The sequence below is a fragment of the Miscanthus floridulus genome, chromosome 1, assembly GCF_019320115.1.
Source record: "Miscanthus floridulus cultivar M001 chromosome 1, ASM1932011v1, whole genome shotgun sequence".
Taxonomy (NCBI): domain Eukaryota; kingdom Viridiplantae; phylum Streptophyta; class Magnoliopsida; order Poales; family Poaceae; genus Miscanthus; species Miscanthus floridulus.
This window is the reverse complement of record NC_089580.1, coordinates 137,312,736-137,335,025: the sequence shown is the minus strand read 5'-3', so window position 1 is coordinate 137,335,025 and position 22,290 is coordinate 137,312,736. Positions and strand designations below refer to the sequence as shown.

General features: G+C 53.2%; 2 pseudogenes; one reads left to right on the top strand and one right to left on the bottom strand.

Moving 5' to 3' along the window:
* On the bottom strand, positions 1 to 21,014 carry LOC136494894 (guanine nucleotide-binding protein-like NSN1; annotated as a pseudogene).
* On the top strand, positions 10,530 to 18,605 carry LOC136510574 (uncharacterized; annotated as a pseudogene).
* Positions 21,015 to 22,290: the final 1,276 nt, after the last annotated feature.

The following is a 22,290-nucleotide window of genomic DNA, read 5'->3' as shown; positions in this document are numbered from 1 at the left end:
AATAGCTATATTTACATTTACAAGACGATTTACCTAGTCTGTTGAGCTTTCTATAAAAAGCCGGGTTTACCTCTGTCAAAAACAACCGCACACCTTCTCATAGTATCATCTTTCATTAAACAAGCAAACTAAGCACAAAACTTTGCAACCCCCACTGGGCCATTTCTGGCACTCGACATGATAATCATCTGCCGTGCCATCAACTCATACACAAGGGGCCAAATGTTTCACGCATCATCGACACCGGTCATCGGTTCATTATCCTTGGCTCCATACCCATCTTCATCATCTGTGTGTGGAGCGTTGCTCTCACCGTCCTCATTGGCGGCCGCCGTGTCCTCCATCTGATAATCCACCTTGAAATCATAGTCCGCATCCATGTCGTTCAGCACGCTGAACTTGTTCGCCTTGCGTCGTTTCTTCTCTGCTTTCCTCTTGCGAGGGCCGAGTATGCCCTCGGCGGTGTACAACTTGTCGTTCTGTGTGCTAACACTGGCTGCCTTGCTTCCTTCGCGATCATTGACGGGGCCGAGCACAATGTTCCTAATGCATTCATGTTTTGCTTGCAGCAAAGCATATTGGTATGAAATTATTGTATATGAAATATAACAAGGCCGAACACAATGTTCCTAAGTGTTTTCACCAGAGAGCAAGCACTACCCTTTTATCATGATGCCAGTTTCATTATGCTGTTTACAAGGATTATACATAGATACATAGATGATCTTAAAACACTCATGTTGGTCAACAGATTTGAATGGAACCTCCTAACACAAGCGTATAGAGCTCGAACCAGTGGCCATGCGAAAACAATCTCACAAAAAACAATTCATTCCAATGGATGCAATGCATATGGCCATCACAAGGAACAAAACATAGAATTAATAGGTAACAAGATGGCACAAAATCTACAGCAGTTGCCATGTTAAATCCACTTAATTCATAGGAAACCTCTAGCATCTCTTCATCAATCCCTGGTGGAGCATTAGGTGGAATCTCAATATGATGGAACTCCTGAATGGACTTCAAACCACCAATATATGAAGACTCAGCTTTGTAAATTTCATCAATATTAAATTCTTTCCCATCTTCTAATATAATCACTGCATCTGAGCCCTCCCCAGCATCTCTTTTAGGTGGCAGTGTAAAATATGGTATTTTACCTAAAAAGAAGAGGATCAGGTCACTATTGACAAGAATTTACAAAGTTAATGACGAAAATTTTAAGACATACCTTCATTCCAGTCATGAAGCACAATTCTCGCAGCAGCTTCAACATCCACTACACCACCCTTTTTCAATTTCCCCTGTATAGTTGCTACTTTCTGAAGGAAATCATCAACTGAACCGAAGCTTGGAACCTTGTACAGAGACAGCAACTTCTCATTTGAGCAAATACTTAGGATCTCCTCAACTAGAAACATCAAAAACAGAGAGAAGCATAGAACAGGTCAAGTATTACACTTCTAGTCACATTATATACTAGCTTATTGTCAAACAGTATAGTATCTAAAGAATAAAACAATAAGGCTATAACTAGAATAAATAAAAAACTTCAACAGAGCTAACAAAAATGACACAGAAACGTGCAAACTAGCTTACCAGGAGTGACTGGATCTTCCATTTTCTCAACTCTTTTGCAGTTTTGAAGGGCTACAGACACACCACTGTTGGAAGATTTGAGCATAACAACACCGGGACAATCCAACAACTTCACCTTCTTGTCTAATTGAACTTCTTGCATTGATCTAGTAACCCCTGGAGTGGAACCGACATTAACCACTCGGGACCTCTTCAGGCTGTTGATCAGACTGCTCTTGCCAACATTAGGAAGTCCAACAGTACCCACCGTAATTGCCAGTTTGAGCTGCAAGTCACAATAACAAAACTCAACAAAGGAAGAACAAAAAACAAAACATACCTACAAGAGTAAAAAAAGGGAATACTGAAGCATAAGAAGGTAATAACTGAAGACAGAAAACAGGGCTACATGTAAAACTGTCATGATAAGATACAGCACACAAGTAAAACAATTATTTGCATGAAGTCATTAGGTTCTGATACAAAGTGTAGGAAGCTGCTCTCCCTTCAGAATCAAAAAGATTCTATTAATCATATTCAATAAAAGGTAATATGCACATAAGCAAGGAAAAGGAAGTGAATTCAATTATTATAATATAGTCAAGTAATGAAGCACACAGGATGCTGTAGAACAAGAATAAAACATTCTAATTTAGAATGCCCCAACAATAATCAACTTGAGAGAAAGATGAGAGATGACCGAAGCTATATATGCATAAGCATTATATGAAAACGATAGGACCATTTACCTCATGGCTTCTGGAATAATTCTTGAGATTAGATTCTCTGCACCAAGACAATCACTGCTTTGTGGGATGTTACTTGTTTTGTCAAGTTTTGAAGATTTCCATCCCAGCTTGGTCCTCTGCTCTTGGGTATTGCACTTAAATGCAACTGTTAGCATTTCTTCTCTTAGATATGTAAGCCACTTCTCTACTGCCTCCTTGGGAACAAGATCTATATTTCAAGAATCAGAAGTTGAAATGTAGGATGGCATAACCACCATAGAGTAAACTTTAAACATAACAAAACACTGCATAATACCTATCTTGTTGAGAAGCAGTACAATCCGTTACTTGGATCAGCCTTCCTAACCATCTTTTCCATGTCAATGCAACAGGTGCCCAGCGGATCCCTTGCATCAAGAACCTCAAGAATCACATCAGAAGCTTCAATTACTTTAACAAACTCCTTGTAGAAAGACCTCTCAGAATGATCTGGGACACATTTAACATCTTCAGTCAATAAATGTAACTGCATGCAGTAGGGCAATTAAACCACAAGTGAGAGATAAGAAACTTACCATTGCTCTTTGCCACTGCTGAAGGAGCATTATCCTTTGCTGCATCCTTGGCTGCAAACTCACTGCCCTGCACAGAAGCTGCAGATGCCAAATTAGCAATGTCCTCATCCTCAAGCAATCCTAGCTTCCTCTTCCGAGCCTGAAAAAGGTAGTGTCTCATTGTTTAACCATCACAACGAAAATGATATAGATGTATCTATAAAACTAGACGAAGAACATAAATAGATGTTAAGGAACACATACTTCATCTGCCTAACCTAACTAAGGGTGAAAATATTTAATCACTGCTTGGTCAAGTCTATGTGAAAGTTCATGATACTGATAGAGTGAGCCTAAAATGTGAAGTGAAAAGACCCAAATAAAGGACAAGCATCCAGCTTGTCTGAGATCAATGACCAGAATTTCACAACAGAACACAATTATACATACAACAATGTTGGTTCTAACAAGCCTTAGGTTGTAATAAGGGACAACAAAGGTTGGGATAAAAACTATCATGGCAGATACTAGAGATAGCAGGCCATCAACCAAATGGTAACTACTAACTAGGCTTGCAAATAGTTTGGGCCACGCCGCCAACCCGCTGGGCTGGCACCCTCCGCTAACCCCGCCCGCAAGCTAACCCACTTAGATGGAGCGGGCTGATACGGGTGACCAGCATAGTCCAGCGGCACCACACATCCTGCATCTCCCAATCCGCCGCCGCCCTCCCGCTCTGAGTCTGCCTCCAAGCAGAATTGGCAACTCTAGTGTCAGCCTCCTAGCTCACCGCCGCCGCCTTCTCTCCTTCTCCTGGCGCCAGTTCTTCCGCCTTCAGCCTCATTCTCTCTGTTGTGACTTGTGAGCCTCCCTGAGCTAAAGTTGCCGAAGAGCTCCTTCTCCACTTCCTTTCCCAATCCACCGGCAATTTCAATCATGTCCACTCAAGTGGCGATTAGCTCTCAATTATTAGTAATCAGTAACAGTTTGAGCAAATAAACAGAATCTTGAAGCTAATGTTACTCACTAAGAATGCAAAACTTGTAAACTCAATTGACTAGGCTGAGTAATCATGTGTCTACTTATCTGTTTAATTATGTGTTTGTTTATATTTAACAACTACACCATTAGAGTAGAGGAAGCAAGATTAGGCACATGTCTTACTCCATTGGCAGCCACTGAAGAAAAGAGCCTTTTTTCCATCTCATCATCCCCATCGGTACATCCAAATCGAAGTCATTTGACTATTAGCATTGTAGCATGGCTTACTCCATTGGAGAGAACCCAGCATGGACTCTGCTCAACATGGTTGACCGGGGCTCAATTCAGATAAATGTACGTTCTGCTTCAATTACCTTACAATTAGTATCCCCTCTTCTGCTTAACTTTCAGTTAGAGTATGGCTTTCATGACAAATAAATTGGTCCTTCCTTCATTGCATGGCTTTCATTCAGGCATTCGCACTGACCATGACTAGATTGTGTCAAGGCAGATGATCAACATTGACCAATTTATTAGAGTGAGGGTGTTAGTGTCAAGGGCGTCAAACCCCCGACTGGCCGGACCGCGGCTACGCAGATCGTAACCGCCGGCCGTCTTCTCCGGTGAGGTTATTCCCCTCCACCGCAGGCTTAACAGAGAGAGAGATTAGGGATATAATTCTTCTTGTCCTTCATTGTCAAGCGATTACAAGTATATATGGCCAATGGCCCAACCGAATGGAGAAAGCTCTCCTTGATTCTAGGAATTTCCAAAACAACTTACTAATCTAAGTTTCTATCTTTAGCCACTAGAGGGTAACCCATGCTGCGCCTGCCTTGCGCGCCCAGCGCGCTCAGCCGTGCGGCGCACGTCGCGAGCGCGCCCGCGCCTGGCATATGTGCGTCCGCACATGACATCTCTCCCCGCCTCGAAGTCCAGCTCGTCCTCGAGCTGAAAGGAAGGGAACCGAGCATGAAGGTCGTCCAGATCCTCCCATGTAGACGAAACAGGTGGTTCTCCCTGCCATTCAACGAGCACCTGGCGCACTCCCCGGGCAGCCGAGCTCGAGTCACCCGGGCAGGTGCAGGCACCACAGCACCGTGCAGGAGCGGAGGCAGCAGCGGTGGAACGGCCGGCGGGGTACCGACAAACTTCTTGAGGACGCCGACGTGGAACACATCATGAAGATGAGCACCGGGAGGAAGCTGTAGCCGCACAGCCACCTCGTTGATGAGCTCCGCCACCTGGTACGGCCCGACGTATCGTGGCTTGAGCTTCCCTGTTGCCGAGCGTGGGAGGGGTGCTGCTGCCCGCTGCCGAAGGCGAAGAAGAGCCCAATCGCCGACCTGGAAGGACACCGGCCTGTGGTGCTGGTCGTAGACGCGCTTCTGGACCGCCTGTGCCTGTTCAAGGCGATAGCGGATGTCGTCGAGGAAGGCAGCGCGCTCCTCCATCTCCTGGGCGACCGCTGCGACGCGGGTCTCGCCGGGCTCATAGGAGCGGATGGTCGGGGGGTCCCGGCCATAGACTACACGAAACGGAGTTTCGCGGAGCGATGACTGATAGGCGGTGTTGTAGGTGTACTCCGCCCATGGCAGCCAACAGAGCCACTGCCGGGGACGGTCGCCGGTGAAGTAGCGCAAGTACATGACGATGACCCAGTTGGCGGCCTCGGTCTGGCCGTCCGTCTGCGGGTGAAAGGTGGACGACATGTAGAGCTTCGTCCCAGTGAGCCGCATGAGCTCCTGCCAGAACGCCGAGGTGAACACTGGATCGCGGTCCGAGACGATGGATTGCGGAACGCCATGGAGGCGAACGATGTCGGCGAAGAAGGCGTGAGCGACGGACTCGGCGGTGTAGGGGTGCGCCAGGGGGATGAAATGGCAGTACTTGCTGAAGCGATCCACGACGGAGAGGATGACCGTCTTGCCTTGCACCTTGGGCAGCGCCTCGATGAAGTCGATGCCGATGTCCGCCCACACAGCAGACGGAACCAGCAGTGGCTGTGTAACACCCCAGGTGTTTGCCACCAGTTAAGCAATGGGTTTGAGCTAAAACATGGTATATTAAGTGATGATGAAGATGTCAAGGTCAAACCTATAGAAACGAGCCCCAACCTAAACTTGGATATTGCACCTTTGCTCGCCTATAGACCCCTTTTCAAGATATATGCTTGGGTGGTGTGATTGGGATATCTTCATGTGTCTCACATCAATACCCATCTATATTGGACACTTGAAAAGTTTCATGAAGTTTGGAATCAAAAAGTCACATGAAATGATAAGTTATATCCTTGTTGAAATGATTTTACTAAATGCTTGAATTGCACTATTAAGTGAATGAGAACATGAGATGTCAACCAAAACTTGCAACCTTGCCAAAATAACTCTAGATGAACTCTACAACAAAAGTCATGAAAGGTTCATGTTGGGCAAATACCAAGAAAATGCTCCAATGGATCAAAAAGGATAATTTAAGCTTCATCGTGATCCTACTTTGGTCAAAGTAGAACAGCAGGTTCTATACCAGTTTTGAGGTTGGACATTAAATGAAAGTTGTAGTCCATATCATGTAGAACAAACTTTGTTTTTGGACCAAGAGCTAGATCAACTTGAAAATAAGTCAAACAGAGGCTCGAAGTTGGAACCTGCTGCTGATTTCAGCACTTAGAAATATTCTAAGTCTAGAAATTCATCGACATCGGCATTGACGTCTCGCGTTCTCCAAATTTCGTTAAGCAACTTGACTTAGACCCCAAAATGGAAGTTGGAGCTAAGTTCATGGAGAAGACCATGTAAAAAGATGGCACCAGTTTGACCTCGTTTTCACCATCAATTTGAACGTTTGCTTGTCGCTGTCAATACGCTGACACTAGCAGTTTGTGGCTTAATTACCCGCTGTTGAAGAGCTCTAATGACCTTGGTCTCTAAATGAAAAATGTAGAGCAGCTCGCGGGCTTCAAACTTTGTTTTGGGCCCGAGGTCTAAATCGGCCCAGATCTGGCCCAATCCGGCGTCCACCTCGCCCACTCCGGCGCCTGCCACCTGTTCGACGGAACGCCAACGTGGTCGCCATGCAGCAGTTCGCGCCCCACCATTGCTTGCCCTGCTGCCACGCGCCCCTGTGCCTTGCTCGATGTAGTGGAGCACCAGAGCTCTCGCCGAGCTTCTCTCCCACTCGCCCTCACTCCCTCTGGCACTCTCTCACTCGGAGCTGCAGCCATGGCCGCCATGGCCGAGCTCGGCCTCGCCGCGTCCCCGCTGCTCAGCCCTTCCTCTTGCCAAGCCGTCAGTGCCATCATATTCCTCTCACCACGCCGCCCCTCCCGCACTCCCCCGTCGGCCATGCCATGCCCCGCAGCGCTGGTGCCGCCTCCCGCCGTCGCCCCGGCCGTCGGCGTGCGTGGCCAGGCCACGTCGGGCCACCACGGAGCAAGCTGCGGACACCTACGAGTGCGCACCAACCTCCTGGTGCTTCCCCACCTTTCCCCCACCGCCGCCGGCCCTTCTCCGGCCGCCACCGGCCGATTCCCCGACGTCCTCTATTCAAATTCGCGTCAGGGACCTCGTACAGCAATTCGAAGAAGAGCAGGGGCCTTTCTGCAGAACTGTGACTCATGTGAATAGTGTCGTAAGGACTGGTTTGTAATTATTTTGCAGGAACTTTGGAAATTCATAGTAAATCATAGAAAATTCGTAAAATAGTAAATGAGGACTTTTTGGAATCCTTGTGAAATTGTCTATGCAGTGGATCTATAATATGGCATGTTTTAGTTTAAATATTTTGTGGTAAAAATAGATTTGTGCAGTAAGATTGTAATGCTAGTTGAATTTGTTATTTTTCATAACTGTAGATCTAGGGCTCCAAATGAAGTGAAATTTTTGTGGCATGCTACTCATGTGATAGTTGATGTGTGGTAAAAATTTCATAAGTATTGGGTGAAGTATGAGTGAGTTATTGGTTTATCTCGCTCTCACATGATTTCTTGCTTTAGCAACTTGTCTTTTTCATAGAGGTTGCTATACATATTTAAATGGAGTGAAATTTGTACAGTAGACTATTGAGAGGATATGTGAGCCACTGTAATTTTTGTAGAATTTATTGTATACTTTTGGTATATGTTCATTAAGTCACCTTGTTATCTAAAGTAAATTAAGAAATGCATTAAAAGAATTTATTTGGTCATGGACACTAGGTTTTCTGGTGTTCTTTAGTCATGTGTGACATGTTGGTAAAGTTGGTTTTGCCTAATTATGTGTTTGCAACATAAGTTAATATTTATTTTCTTGCAAATATGGTTTATGGACAGATCTAGGAACTTAGCAAAGTTCTTCATGATAATGTGCTTTAAACTTGTTTATACAAAAGTTGTAGATAATTCATGTATCTAGCTTCTATTAAAATTTGGTATCATTTGGCCAAGTAGTTTAAGAGTTACAGCTGTTTAAAGTTGGGTTTCAGAAATGGCTGCTTTCTGTCAATTGTGGACCAGTTTCTATAAATGGATATATTTGACTTAGTTAACTTGAGAATCATGCTAAGATGATTAAAGATGAATTGTAGAAAATTTCATAAACTTTTCATAATGTCTTCTTGCAAGTCATTTGGATTTGTGTAACTCCAGTTATAGCTAAATCTTGTAGCTGCTGTTTGCATGTCTAAAAATTGGCAGATTCCAATTATAGTGCTTGCTTGTATATTGTTAAGTGTGACGTATGCCTTGAATGATGACTGAGTTAGAGCACTTGAGATCTTGGAAAACTTGTGTCATGATTAGTGTTGTCGTCTTCTTTGCCATCTTAGCATTATAGATTGTGTGATGTTTAAGTTAAGCATCGTAAAGTACTTAAGTGTGTTAGTGTAAACTATGCTTGTCCTGCTTGCTATTTTGTGATGTGTCTCATGGTACTATTCTTTATATTTATGCACTTGCATATTGCATCTCATCTAGGTACGCTAGATGAACCACGTGAAGGACGTGATGTTGGAGTCGAACCCGAAGGCGGTGTATGGAGGATCTATCCCGAAGATGGAAGGACTAAGCAAGTGCTAGGACCGGAGATGTCACCATGACGGTGCAAGCTAACTGAACTGACTTGTGTCGGATCCCAGGCAAGCCCCGGAGCATTAATAAGTCTCCTAATTTATAAAAGCAATTCTTTCTATATATGAGTTATATATTGTTGCATTAAGTTGTAGGGGTTGATTGAAACCGTTGATGCATATAGTACTATCATTGCCTACCTTATTACCTTTTTACCCTGTTAGGTTGGGATCGAATAACTGCTTAGCCTTGCTTAGACCGGTAGCGATCGTTGATATCCGGTCACCTACATTATAGATGGTTACTGGAAGAATTTAGCTATGGACAGAATGATATCCTGGAATTAACCATGTGTGATGGATAATTGGAGACCGGACGGAAAAAGTTGGAGGCAACCAGACAGGGTTCTAGGGTGCTGGTAGTTTCTGTCTGTGTCGATTAAGGACCGACCGTTGTTGGCCCTCGAGTCATGTTGAACGCATGCCTTAAATTTAGCTGGTCGGATAAAGTACCTTCCGACCGCGAAGCTGGGAGATTATTCGGGCCGAGTAGATTGCCCGCAGCGCACTGTGCCGGAGCAGGTGTGGTAGGACACGGGGGCGAGATGATAAGACCAAAGTGCAGTCGGTCGGCCCCCGGGTACATGTGGTTCCTGGCAAACTCGAGATTCCTGAATAGTTGACTCGGTGATCAATATCTCACTTTAGCGGGTGAGTGAGGTTTGTGTAAGGAATAAATCACCAGCTGGTTAGGAATCGATTCGAATCGCCATCGCTCCTGGATAGTGAGCACTTGACTCGAGTTACGGCATCGTAGTAGTTATTATGGAACAATGATGGTTATCTGGATGGTATGGGATATGCTAAATCTAAATTGATAACTGGATGTTATTGGTTAATCAAGTGATTGCTATAGTATAGGTGCTTACCTAGATGGATAGGTCATAATAAAGATGATGCAAAGTACTTAAAATGGTTTCTTCATGATAGCTTATGCTTTTCGCAAACAAGTCAGCTAACTCACTGAAGAAAGCCATGCATAATCCTTGGTGTCACTTTATTTTGGTTTAAGACGGGTAAGTCTGGCTGAGTACATTCGAGTACTCAGGGTTTATCCCACCTTGTTGCAGGTGATGTTCTCGACCTGTTGAAGATGGTGGCTAACCACCGGTGGGCTCGGTGATTCTATACTTACTTCTCATCTATATGCTTTTGTCGGATGATGTCACTATGCTAGCAATATATTTGGAACTTATATTAATGTAATCATTTGAAAGCTATGTTGTTTTCACTAAGCGGTTTTGAAACCCAAACTGGTACTTTTATTTGTGAACCCATTTGTAATATTATTTCCGCTGCAACCCTGTGTATGTGATGTGTATTTGCTTAATCACGCGATCTTGGTTGTGATGTTGATTTACCGAGGTCTTTCGGGACACTCGGCGGACTACCGGGTTTATATGAGTGAAAGTATGGGTGTGTCAACGTGTTAGCGGGGACAACCGCACTTGATCTTGTATAAATTGGGCGGTTCTGTCACAGGCTGCAGCAGACCGGCTGGCCTGAGGTGGTCGGACTTGTACTGCTGACAGGTGACGCAGGCCTTCACGAAATCCTACACCAAACGACGCATGGTGGGAAAATGAAAATCCCGCCGGAGCCTGTGGAGGGTGCGGTGGATGCCCTCATGGCCGTCGTTGTGGACCGCGGCCAAGATCTCCTGCAGCAGCGGCGACGCCGGGGGAATGTACAGGCGGCCGTCGAAGGCGACCATGCCGTCCACCAGCGCCCACGGAGCGGTGTGGGTGCCAGCCCGGATCTCATCGTGGATGGCGACCAGGGCCGGATCAATGGCCGGGGCGTGGCGGAGGCGCTCGATGAAGTCAAAGCGGGGCGCCGAAATAGCCATCACCTCCCCTTCGTCATTGTCGCGACGGGAGAGGGCGTCGGCGACGACGTTCGTGGCACCCGACCGGTACTCCATCGAGAAATCGAAGCCCAGGAGCTTGCCGACCTAGTGGTGCTGAGGGATCGTGGCGAGGCGCTGATCGAGGAGGTACTTCAGGCTGTAGTGGTCGGTCTTGACGATGAAGCGCCGCCCCCAGAGATACGGGCGCCAGTGCCGTACCGCCTGGACGAGGCCGATGAGCTCGCGCTCATAGGCGGCTAGCGAGCGGTGGCGAGGCGCCATAGGCCTGCTGAAGAAGGCGACCGGATGGCCGTCCTGGACCAGGACCACGCCGAAGCCGAACGTCGACGCGTCGCACTCGACGGTGAACAGCTTGGCGAAGTCGGGCATGGCGAGGACGGGGGCGGACGTGACGGCGGCCTTGAGCGCTGTGAATGCCGCGGCCGCCGCGTCGTCCCAGGAGAAACCCTCCTTCTTGAGTAGGGCCGTCAGTGGTGCAGCATGTTAGTCGCTGAATTCTCACTCTTGGTAGTAGGAGAATTCTTACTCTCATCGAGAGAGGATGACACTAGGAGTTGAGGCAATTTTCTTGTCTATTTCTCACACAAGCTCACACAAATGTCATGCCAACCCAAGGGGCTGGGGATACATATTTATAGGCTGCTAGCCAGCCAAGCATATGCCAAGATGCTAGTCTAAGATCCTAATATGCTGTCCTCTAAGATGCTATCTTAAGATGCCTCTAAGATGCTGTCCTAAGATGCCTCTAAGCTGCTGAAGCTGCTGTCTAGTCAAGCGCTGCTGCTGTCCAGTCTCCAGTCAAGATGCTGGGCAGTGCTGCTGTCCAGTCCCATGCTGCTGTCCAGTCAAGATGCTGGGCAGCAAGACCAGCCCCACAAGGACTGCTGCAGCCCCACAATGACCACAGAGACTTATCCCATCATTCTCCCCCTAAGTCTTGTGCGTCGTTTTGTGGGAAAGTTGAACCATCCCGGTCCTGAAGCAGAGCTCAAGAAACTTGATCCTCCCAAGAGGCTTGGTGATCACCGCAAGCTGGTCCTTGGTGTTGATGTAGCTCGCCTTGATGCTCCCTTCCTCCAAACAGCCTCGGATGAAGTGATACCTCACCTGGATGTGCTTGCTGCGTTCGTGGAACACGGGGTTCTTTGCTAGGGACAGAGCGGACTTGCTGTCCACCCTGAGCTCCACCGCTTGAGTGTCTTTGCCGAGGAGATCACCAAGCAGCCGAGCGAGCCAGAGCGCCTGAGTCGAAGCGGTGGAGGCCGCTATGTACTCGGCCTCGCAGCTGGACAGGGCCACCACCTGCTGCTTGACCGACTGCCAGCTAACGAGGCACTTGCCAAGGAAGAAGAGGATCCCGCTCGTGCTCTTGCTGGTGTCGATGTCGCCGGCGTGGTCGCTGTCGCTGTACCCAACGAAGTGTGCCGCCCCAGGGCACCTCGGGTAGTAGAGGCCGTGGTCGAGAGTCCCCGCAACGTAGCGGATGATCCTCTTCACAGCCTGCTGGTGCTCCGTCGTCGGTTGCTGCATGAACCGACTAACGTAGCCGACGGAGAATGCCAAGTCCGGCCGTGTGTGGGCGAGGTAGTGAAGGCTCCCCACAAGACGCCGGTACTGCGTAGCGTCCACCTCCTTCGTCGTGCTGTCGCGGCTCAGCTTCAGCCTCTCCTCCATCGGAGTGAGAGCTGGGTTGCAGTCGGTGAGCCCAGCTAGCTCAACGACACGCTTGGCGTAGGCGGTCTGTCGAAGCGTGATCCCGGAGTCATCCTGGTGCACCTCGATTCCCAGGTAGAAGGTGAGAGGCCCCAGGTCACTCATCTAGAAGGTGGCCTTCATCTCTTCCTTGAATGCCGCCACCTCCGCATCTTTGGTGCCGGTGATCACCAAGTCGTCGACGTAGACACCCACCAGCAGGGCATTACCTCCATTGCCCCGTCGGTAGATGGCCGCCTCGTGCGGGCTTTGCTCGAAGCCCATCCCCTTTAGCGTGGAATCCAGCTTGGCATTCCACGCCCTCGGTGCCTGCCGCAAGCCATAGAGGGCCTTGCGCAGGCGGAGCACCTTGCCCTCCTTGCCGAGGATCGCAAATCCCGGCGGCTGGTGCACATAGACCTCCTCCTTCAAGTCGCCGTTAAGGAACGCCGACTTGACGTCCATGTGATGAACACGCCAGCCCTCCTGGGTAGCTAGCGCAAGGAGGAGTCGCACGGACTCCATCCGTGCCACGGGAGCAAAGGCGTCGTCGAAGTCGACCCCCTCCTGCTGCACGAAACCTCGTGCCACCAAGCGAGCCTTGTGCTTGACGATGGCGCCGGCTTCATCCCTCTTCAACTTGTACACCCACTTAAGGGTGATCGCGCGGTGACCACGAGGAAGGTCAGCAAGCTCCCAGGTGCGGTTCTTCTCAACCGCATCCATCTCCAACTGCATCGCGGCGCGCCATGCCGCGTGTCTCTCGGCCTCTGCAAACGACCGAGGCTCGCCGTCGTCACACGCAAGGTGCAACTGCGCCTCCAGGTCGTGAGGCACCGGTCCCGGCACCGGCTGGTCGCCGAGAAGGTTCTCCACCGTACGGTACCGCAACGGCTCGTCGTCGTGGTACGCGTCGACGCGCTCCTCGTCGTGAGAGAGCGGAGTAGCGAGCTCAACCGGGCCGTGCTCGACACGAGCTGGTGGTGGAGTAGACGTGCCCGGAGTGGTGCCTGTTGGTGCTGGTGTGCGTGGCGTTGCCGGCTGTGGTGGAGCCGGCGAAGAGCTCATCGCAGCCGAGGTCCTGGCTGGAGAGCGTGGTGCTGTCAGAGTAGCAGGTGCCGGGGTCGGTGGAGGCTCGGAGACTGGGGTAGATGCGCTCGCCGAAGAAGAGCTGCCTACTCCCCCAGCTCCCTCGAAGTGGACGTACTCAATAGTGAAGTCGTCGTACGTCAGAGCCAAGCCGTCGTCCACCGCCTTGTCCCACGCCCATCCTCGCCCTTCGTCGAACACAACGTCGCGCACCGTGCGCACACGCTGTGTCTTCGGGTCGAGGATGCGGTAGGCCTTCGAGCCCTCCGCGTAGCCGATGAACACTCCCGGAGTGCTCCTGTCGTCGAGCTTGCTGATGTGGCCAAGCTCCTTGGCGAATGCGAGGCAGCCGAAAACCCGCAAGTGGAAGACCGCCGGCTTGCGCCCATGCCAAGCCTTGTACGGCGTCCTGCCGTCGAGCGCCTTGGTAGGCGAGCGGTTGAGGATGTAGACGGCCGTCACCACCGCCTCTCCCTAGAAGATAGCCGGCATCCCCCTCTGCTTGAGGAGGGCCCGAGCCATCCCCACAACCGTCTGGTTGCGCCGCTCGACGACGCCATTCTGCTGCGGGCTGTACGGCGCGGAGTAGTGGCGCTGAATGCCCTCGTCAGCGCAGTACGACGCGAATTCAGCCGCCGTGAATTCGCCGCCGTTGTCGGTGCGCAGCACGCACAGCTTGTGGCCGCACTCCGCCTCCGCAGCAGCCTGCGCGCACCTGATGGCGTCCGCAGCCTCTCTCTTGCTGCCGAGGACCATCACCCACATGTAGCGGGAGAGGTCGTCGACGAGCAGCAGGAAGTAGCGTCGTCCTCCCGGTGTGGCCGGTGTCACTGGGCCACACAAGTCCCCGTGCACAAGCTCGAGCCTCTCCTTGGCTCGAAAGCTCGCCCGCTGGGGAAAGGAGAGTCGCCTCTACTTCGTCAACACGCAGACGTCGCAGAGCTACTCCACATGGTCGAGGCACGGCAGGCCTCGCACCATCTCCGTGGCACTGAGCCGCTTCAGGGCCTCAAAGTGAAGGTGCCCGAAACGCTCGTGCCACTGCCACGCCTCGTCGTCCCGACGAGCAGTGAGACAGAGGGGTTGTGCCACCTGCACGTTAAAGACGTAGAGTCGATTTGCGCTTCTGGATACCTTGGCAAGAAGGCGACGATGACGATCCCAAATCCTCATGACTCCGTCCTCAACCACCACGCGCGAACCGTTCTCATCCAGCTGTCCCAAGCTGATGATGGAGTTCCTTAACGCGGGGATGTAGTAGACTCCGGTGAGCAGCCTGTGCTCACCAGACACGGCGGTGAAGATGATGGAGCCGACGCCCTTGATCTCCACGCCGAAGGCATCCCCAAACTTGACGGATCCTCGGACGCTAGAGTCAAGCTCGGTGAAGAACTCCCGTCGACCGGTCATGTGATGGGTGGCGCCAGTGTCGAGGCACCACCCGTCAGTCTTGTCGTTGCCGGAGCTGTCGCCGAGGAGGGCGTGTGCTTTTGGCTCATCAAGGTGGAGGAGAGCCGCTGCGGCCGGTGCCGCTGGAGGTAGCTCGATGCTGGCATGTGCCATGAACAGAGCCGGCTCCTCCGCCTGTGCGACGTGGGCCTGGCCGCGTCGTGGCTGTCGACAGTCCTTGGCCCAATGGCCAAGCTGGCCGCAGTTGTGGCAGGCGTCGTCTCGTGCCGGCTTGTGCCTGCCGGCGGCGCCGCCCTGGGCGCCTCCGCGGGCATCACCCTTGGCACGACCTCGCGCCCCGGCCTGGGCGTCTCTGCGCGCCTTGCGTGGCTTGCCACGCTTGCGGCCACCTGTCGCGAAAGAAGGCTCCCCCTTCCTCCGGTCACCTTGGCTGGCAAGCCACTGCTCCCGAGTGAGAATGAGCTTCCCGCCAGTGGTGATGGGCCCCGAGAGGGACTGTGGCTCATCGCTGTCGACGACCTTGAGGCGACCTATCGCCTTCTCGATCGACATCGTGGAGAGATCCAGCAGAGACTCGATCGAGCGAGCCATCTGCTTGTACTTCTCGGGGACGCAGCGGAAGAGCTTTTCGACAGCTCTCTCCTCGTCGTAAGTGTCGTCGCCGAACTGCACCATCTTCTGCAACAGAGTGTTGAGACGGAGAGCAAAGTCATCAACGTCCTCACCTGGCTTGAAGGCCAGGTTCTCCCACTCCTTGCGAAGTGCCTGCAGTGTGGACTTGCGGGCGCGGTCGCTGCCGATGCGTGCCGCAGCGATGGCGTCCCAAGCCTCCTTAGCAGTCCGCTTGCTGGTAAGCGAGAACTGCATCTCGGACGGTACTGCAGCGATGAGAGCATCCAGCGCCCGTCGATCTAGGTCGTAGTCGACGTCGCCGTACCGGACTGCCTCCCACATGTGCCGCACCTGGAGCTTTACCCTCATCACTGCAGCCCACTCGACGTAGTTGGTCTTGGTGAGGGCAGGCCACCCACCGCCGGGACCGACGTCCCTGACAACAGCCTGGAACCCGTGGTAACCACGGTACCGATCCGGGGAGAGAGAGCCACGCTGCCTGTGAAGGCCGCACTCTCCATCGACCCGTCGGTACCGATCCGGGGAGAGAGAGCCACGCTGCCTGTGAAGGCCGCGCTCTCCATCGACCCGTCCGCCACCGTTGCCGTGCGCGCCTCCTCCAGGAGCGCCGCCGCCGTGTGCGCCTCCTCCAGGAGCGCCACCGGCGCGTCCACGCCTGTCTGGGCTGCCGCCGCGCTCGTGGGCGTGCGCGGCTGCCCTAGGAGCGCCACCGCCGTGCGCGCCTCCTCCAGGAGCGCCGCCGGCGCGTCCGCGCCTGTCTGGGCTACCGCCACGCTCGTGGACGTGCGCGGCTGCCCACTGCGCCGCCTGCGCTCGTGCTGCCTCCCTCCCTAGCAGCTCGAGGTCCGCGTCGGTGGTGTCGTCAGCGGAAATGGAGCTGCCGATGTTGCCGCGCAGAGCCTCGACCTCCGCTGCCGCCGCACGCGCTGCATTCGCCGTCGCCGCTGCCTCCGCCTCCGCTCTGGCTGCTGCCAGCTCCGCCGCTGCCAGCCTCGACGCCCTTGCCGCCGCCGCAGCGGTCTCTGCCGCCGCTCGCTCGCGTTCCTCTGCCGCGGCAAGTTCGGCCTCCTGCCGACGCCGCGTGCTCGAGGCGACCGAGCGCTGAGACTGCCCTGCGGACATGACACGCTACCGGGGGGCTGCTGCGTGGGGAGAGGGCTGCTTCAGACGAGCTAGGAGAGGAGTGAACAGGAGCGGCCAGAGGAGCTGCTGCTGCCAACAGCTGGGGCTGTTGTGGGGCTGGGAGAGAAGATGAGCAAGAGATGCTCAGGCTACAGGATAATACGGCTCCGATACCAGTTGTTAGTCGCTGAATTCTCACTCTTGGTAGTAGAAGAATTCTTACTCTCATCGAGAGAGGATGACACTAGGAGTTGGGACAATTTTCTTGTCTATTTCTCACACAAGATCACACAAATGCCATGTCAACCCAAGAGGTTGGGGATACATATTTATAGGCTGCTAGCCAGCCAAGCATATGCCAAGATGCTAATCTAAGATGCTAGTCTAAGATCCTAATATGCTGTCATCTAAGATGTTGTCCTAAGATGCCTCTAAGATGCTGTCCTAAGATGCCTCTAAGATGCTGAAGCTGTTGTCCAGTCAAGCGCTGCTGTTGTCCAGTCTCCAGTCAAGATGCTGGGCAGTGCTGCTGTCCAGTCTCTAGTCAAGATGCTGGGTAGTGCTGCTGTCCAATCCCATGTTGCTGTCCAGTCAAGATGCTGGGCAGCAAGACCAGCCCCACAAGGACTGCTGTAGCCCCACAATGACCACAGAGACTTATCCCATCACAGCGATCGCCCCGAAGTTGTGGACGAACTTACGGTAATACCCGGCGAGGCCGAGGAAACCGCGCACAGCCCGGGGCAAACGTGGAGCCGGCCAATCATGGATCGCCTGCACCTTGGCCGGGTCCATGGCCACACCCGTCGCGGATATGACATGGCCGAGGTAGGCGACGGAGGAAGCACCAAAAGAGCACTTGGTGCGCTTGACAAAGAGTTGGTGGCGGCGTAGTTCGTCGAGGACGGCCCGAAGGTAGCGAAGATGATCAGCCCATGACTTGCTGTAAATTAGAATATCGTCAAAAAATACCAGGACGAAGCGGTGCAGGAACGGGCGGAGCACGTCGTTCATCAAGGCCTGGAATGTCGCCGGGGCATTGCACAGCCCGAACGCCATCACCAGGAACTCGTACAGGCCGTCGTGGGTGCGGAACGCCGTCTTGTGCACGTCCTCCGGGCGCATGCGGACCTGGTGGTACCCGAACCAGAGGTCTAGCTTGGTGAAGAACTTGGCGCCGTGGAGCTCGTCGAGTAGCTCGTCGACCACCGGGATCGGGAAAGCATCCTTGATGGTGAGCGCGTTCAGCGCCCGGTAGTCGACGCAGAAGCGCCACGAACCATCGGGCTTCTTGACGAGGAGGACGGGCGACGAGAACGGCGAGTCGCTGCGGCGGATGATCCCTTGATCAATCATTGCGGCACACTGCCGCTCCAACTCGTCCTTGTGCGTCGCGAGGTACCGGTAAGGGCGGACGACGACCGGTTGGGCGTCGGGCTTGAGAATAATGCGGTGGTCGTGCGCACGCTTGGGGGGCAGACCGACGGGGTCCATGAAGAGCCCCCCAAACGAGAGCAACAGCGCCTCCAGGAGGGGACCGGCCACTGTTGTTGCGCCCAGGGCCGGCACAGAGGGGCTGGCTATGCCGGTCCAGGAGACGGGGCGCCCCTGGCGCTGGAAGGACATGCGCCGGCGACCGAGGTCCCAAACAATGGGCCCCAACTCGCCGAGCCACCGGGTGCCGAGGACGACGTCGTACCCGGCCAGTGGCATGACGTAGAGGTCGGCCGGGAACGACTCGCCGTCGATGAGCAGGGGCGCGTCGCGGATGACGCCGGCGCAGGTGAGCCGCTCGCCATTCGCGACCAAGGCTGTGAGGCGGGGGCGTTGGCGGAGGGGTAGACCGGAGCGCCGCGCCGCCTCCTCCGAGATGAAGTTGTGCGTGCTGCCGGAGTCGAGTAGGGCGACGAGGGACGCGGCGCTGAGTGCCACGGCGATCTGCATGGTGCCTGCCATGGGAACCCCAGCCACGGCCTGCAGGGAAAAACAGGGCACCTCGGCGTCGTGCTCCGCGTCTCCAGCGGCGTCCACGGCATCCTCGATCTCCACGCCTTCTAGGAAGAAGATGCGGCGGCAAAACCTGTTATGGCCACGGGTATATTTTTCATTGCAATTAAAACAGACCCAGACGGCGCCGTTCCGCCATCTCGTCCGGGGTGAGGCGCCTCTGGTTGCCCTCGCCGCGACCCTGCTGGGCGGCCACCGGAGGGGCAGGGAGCGCCAGCGGCTGGTGGGGTGCCTGGAGCGCTGGCCGAGGCGCGGGAGCGGAAAGGAGGCCGCGCGGGGGCGCCCGAGGTGGAGGCTGCTCCGGGCGGTCGATCTCCATCAACTCCACTTGGCGCGCCAGGCTCATGGCGGCCGCGAGCGTCTCCGGGTTGTGGATGCGGACGGCGTGGCTGAGCGGCGGCAGGAGTCCGCCGGTGAAGAGCTGGACGCGCTGAGCCTCATCAAGACGACCCGCGCGAGGTAGAAGGGCCTGGAAGCGATTGGAGTACTCCACGGTCCCTGTACGGCGGCACTCGATGAGCTCGAACAGCAGAGCCGAGCGGAGGGGAGGCCCAAACCGCAAGTGCAGGAGCTCCTTGAATCGCCCCCACGGCGGCGTGCCCTCGTCCTCCTGGAGTTGGAGGTACCAGAGTTGCGCGACGTCCTCCAAATTGTACGAGGCCATCCACACGCGCTCCTCCGCCATGGTGCGCTGTTGGGGAAAATAGGATTCGCACTTGTTGATGAAGAACATCGGATCGGTCTTGCCGTCGTAGCGGGGAAAATCCAATTTTTGGAATTTTGGGGGGCGATCAAGATCGCGCGGCCCCTCCGGGTGGCCGCCGGCGCCGCTGTCCGACGACGAGGCCGACTTCTCCTTCATAGCCGCCATGTCGGCCTTCATGGTTGTCATCTCCGTGGTGATGGATTTCAATATCGCCATCACATCGGCGATGGTGGGATCGCTCATGGCTGCTGGCTGCGGTGCGGAAGCGGTGGAGGACTGCGGCGATGGAGGAGGGCTAGGGTGGTGGGCGGCGGCTGTGGAAGAATGGGTGGAGCGGGTAGGAGAGGACCGACGTGACCGTGATACCAGGTTGTCAAGGGCGTCAAACCCCCGACTGGCCGGACCGCGGCTACGCAGATCGTAACCGCCGGCCGTCTTCTCCGGTGAGGTTATTCCCCTCCACCGCAGGCTTAACAGAGAAAGAGAGATTAGGGATATAATTCTTCTTGTCCTTCATTGTCAAGCGATTACAAGTATATATGGCCAATGGCCCAACTGAATGGAGAAAGCTCTCCTTGATTCTAGGAATTTCTAAAACAACTTACTAATCTAAGTTTCTATCTTTAGCCACTAGAGGGTAACCCATGTTGCGCCTGCCTTGCGCGCCCAGCGCGCTCAGCCGCACGGCGCACGTCGCGCGGGCGCGCCCGCGCCTGGCATATGTGCGTCCGCACATGACAGTTAGTTTGTTCAGTAACAGCCTAGAGCATAACTTTTTTTTTCAATCTGCACCAAACCTGTAATTTGTGATGAATGTCGAATGTGTTAATCAACTACTGAAAAAACAGCTAGTTTATTTTCCATTGAAATATATTAAAATGCTTTGTCATTCCAGAATTTCTAAATTTATGTTAACATTTATGCTCTATCTTTGAACTCTGAACATCACACTGCACGCCGCCCCGTTTGCATTCCTGATGGTAACTATGTACACAACCAATATAGGGAAGCATCTAAGGAAGTTAATTTGACAATGAAAACTGAAGGGACAGGAAGGTAGATTCGGGTTGCAATTAAACGGAATGAAGGTGGATTCGTCTGTAGACCGAAATACTATTTGCTCGGGCCACAGACTAACAGCAGGCATTGAACCAACGGTAGCAGCGGGTGGGAGGGTCAAGTTAGTGCAGGGCAGACATGACCTACCCTCTCCTTGCGAGCCTCCTTCTTGAGCTCGAGCTCCTGGAGCGCCTGCGCGCATCGGGCCTCGAGCGCCTTGAGTTCCTGCTCCTTGAAGGGCCACTCGTTGGGGATCCCGGGGTCCTTGTCGACCTTCTTCCGCTGGCCGTCGGCCTTGCCCTCCTTCTTGGCCTCCTTGCGCTTCTTGCGGTGGTGCTCCTTCACCTTGCGCAGCAGCTTGTGCTTCTGCCGCAGCGTGACGCGCTTGCTCTTGCTCTTGCTCTTCTTGCTTCTCTTCACCATCTTGACGACGCTTGTCGAGGTGGAGGAGAGGGGAGGAAGGAGCCGGCGGCACTGAGGTCTCGGGACTCGGACAGGAGGCGGCGCCCGACCTCGCGGCTGCGAAGAGCGGCGATCAGGCCATGTACAATGCTGGGCTCTTATGGGCCGTTTTTCTGCCAACGTTGAATCCGAGTCGCCTTTCAAACAAAAAAAAAACCGAGTCGGGCGCTTGAGAATGGACGGCGACGCGACTCTCCGCGAATCAGCGCAGCCTGGAGCCCGTGACGGCGGGACCGGCTCTTGGGCGATCCCGAGAAGACGGGTGCGCTTCACTGCCGCCCCACCAATGCTCCAGTGTTCCACATGCAGGCTACCGACCTTCTGAGGGCACGTTTGGATGAGTTTCAGATTCTTTAAAAAATAGTTTTGCCTCTCATCTCTAAAGTCTGAATTCCGAGTAAAAATTGATAGGATGTTTGGATCCCTCAGTTTTTAAGAATCTGGCTTCATTTATTGCTAATAGGATCACAAGAAACTGGCAAAAGCTGGATACCAACAGCTTCCTGGTTTTTAATAATCTAGCAAAAACTAAGAGAAAAAATTGGCATGTTTGGATCCCACCCAGTTTCAAAAGCCAGATTCTAAAAAACTGGCAAAAACTAGAGGGATCCAAACAGGGCCTTAAGCGCCTCTAAAATATATTTTCCGTTGTAGATTAAGTTTTTTTAAGGCGTTTATTGATATGATATTTTCTATCTCTCTTTTACGGAAATGCTATAGTGAGAACGTTCGATCCTCCGGACGCTCCCGTTCGTAGGCCGCAACACCAACCCAATGGTCCAATAGTCGTAGCATGTTGTCTTCATTCTCCAGAAAAAAAACGCCACAGCTTGAGCGAACGCAGTACGCCGCACCGCCCGTGCGTTCTCCACGGCAGCCGAGGGCCCGACGGCCAGCATCTCCACCGTGCCCGAGCGTGGCCGCGCGCCTTGATCCCTCTCCATCGCGCCTCCCTGTTGGCCGCCTTCCAACCTCTCCACCGCACCTCCGGCCTACCGCGGCCTTCTCTAGATCGTCGGTCGCCTTCTCTACCAGAGCAGCGACAGCTCGCGCCGAACCCGCCACGGCCTTCTCCACCAAAGCGATGACAGCTCGGGCCAGCACAAGAGTGGGAGCGCCACCATCCAGTGTCGCGTTGATCCACCTCACCTGTCACAGAAGGGGAAGCAGTCCACCTCGCATCATCAGCAGGAAGGGGATTCCTGCGCCACCATAGTTCTTCACCAGGTAGGTCATGGCACGCGGCGATGCTGTGTTCCAAGTGTTTCTGGATGTTTTTTAGACATGTTTTGC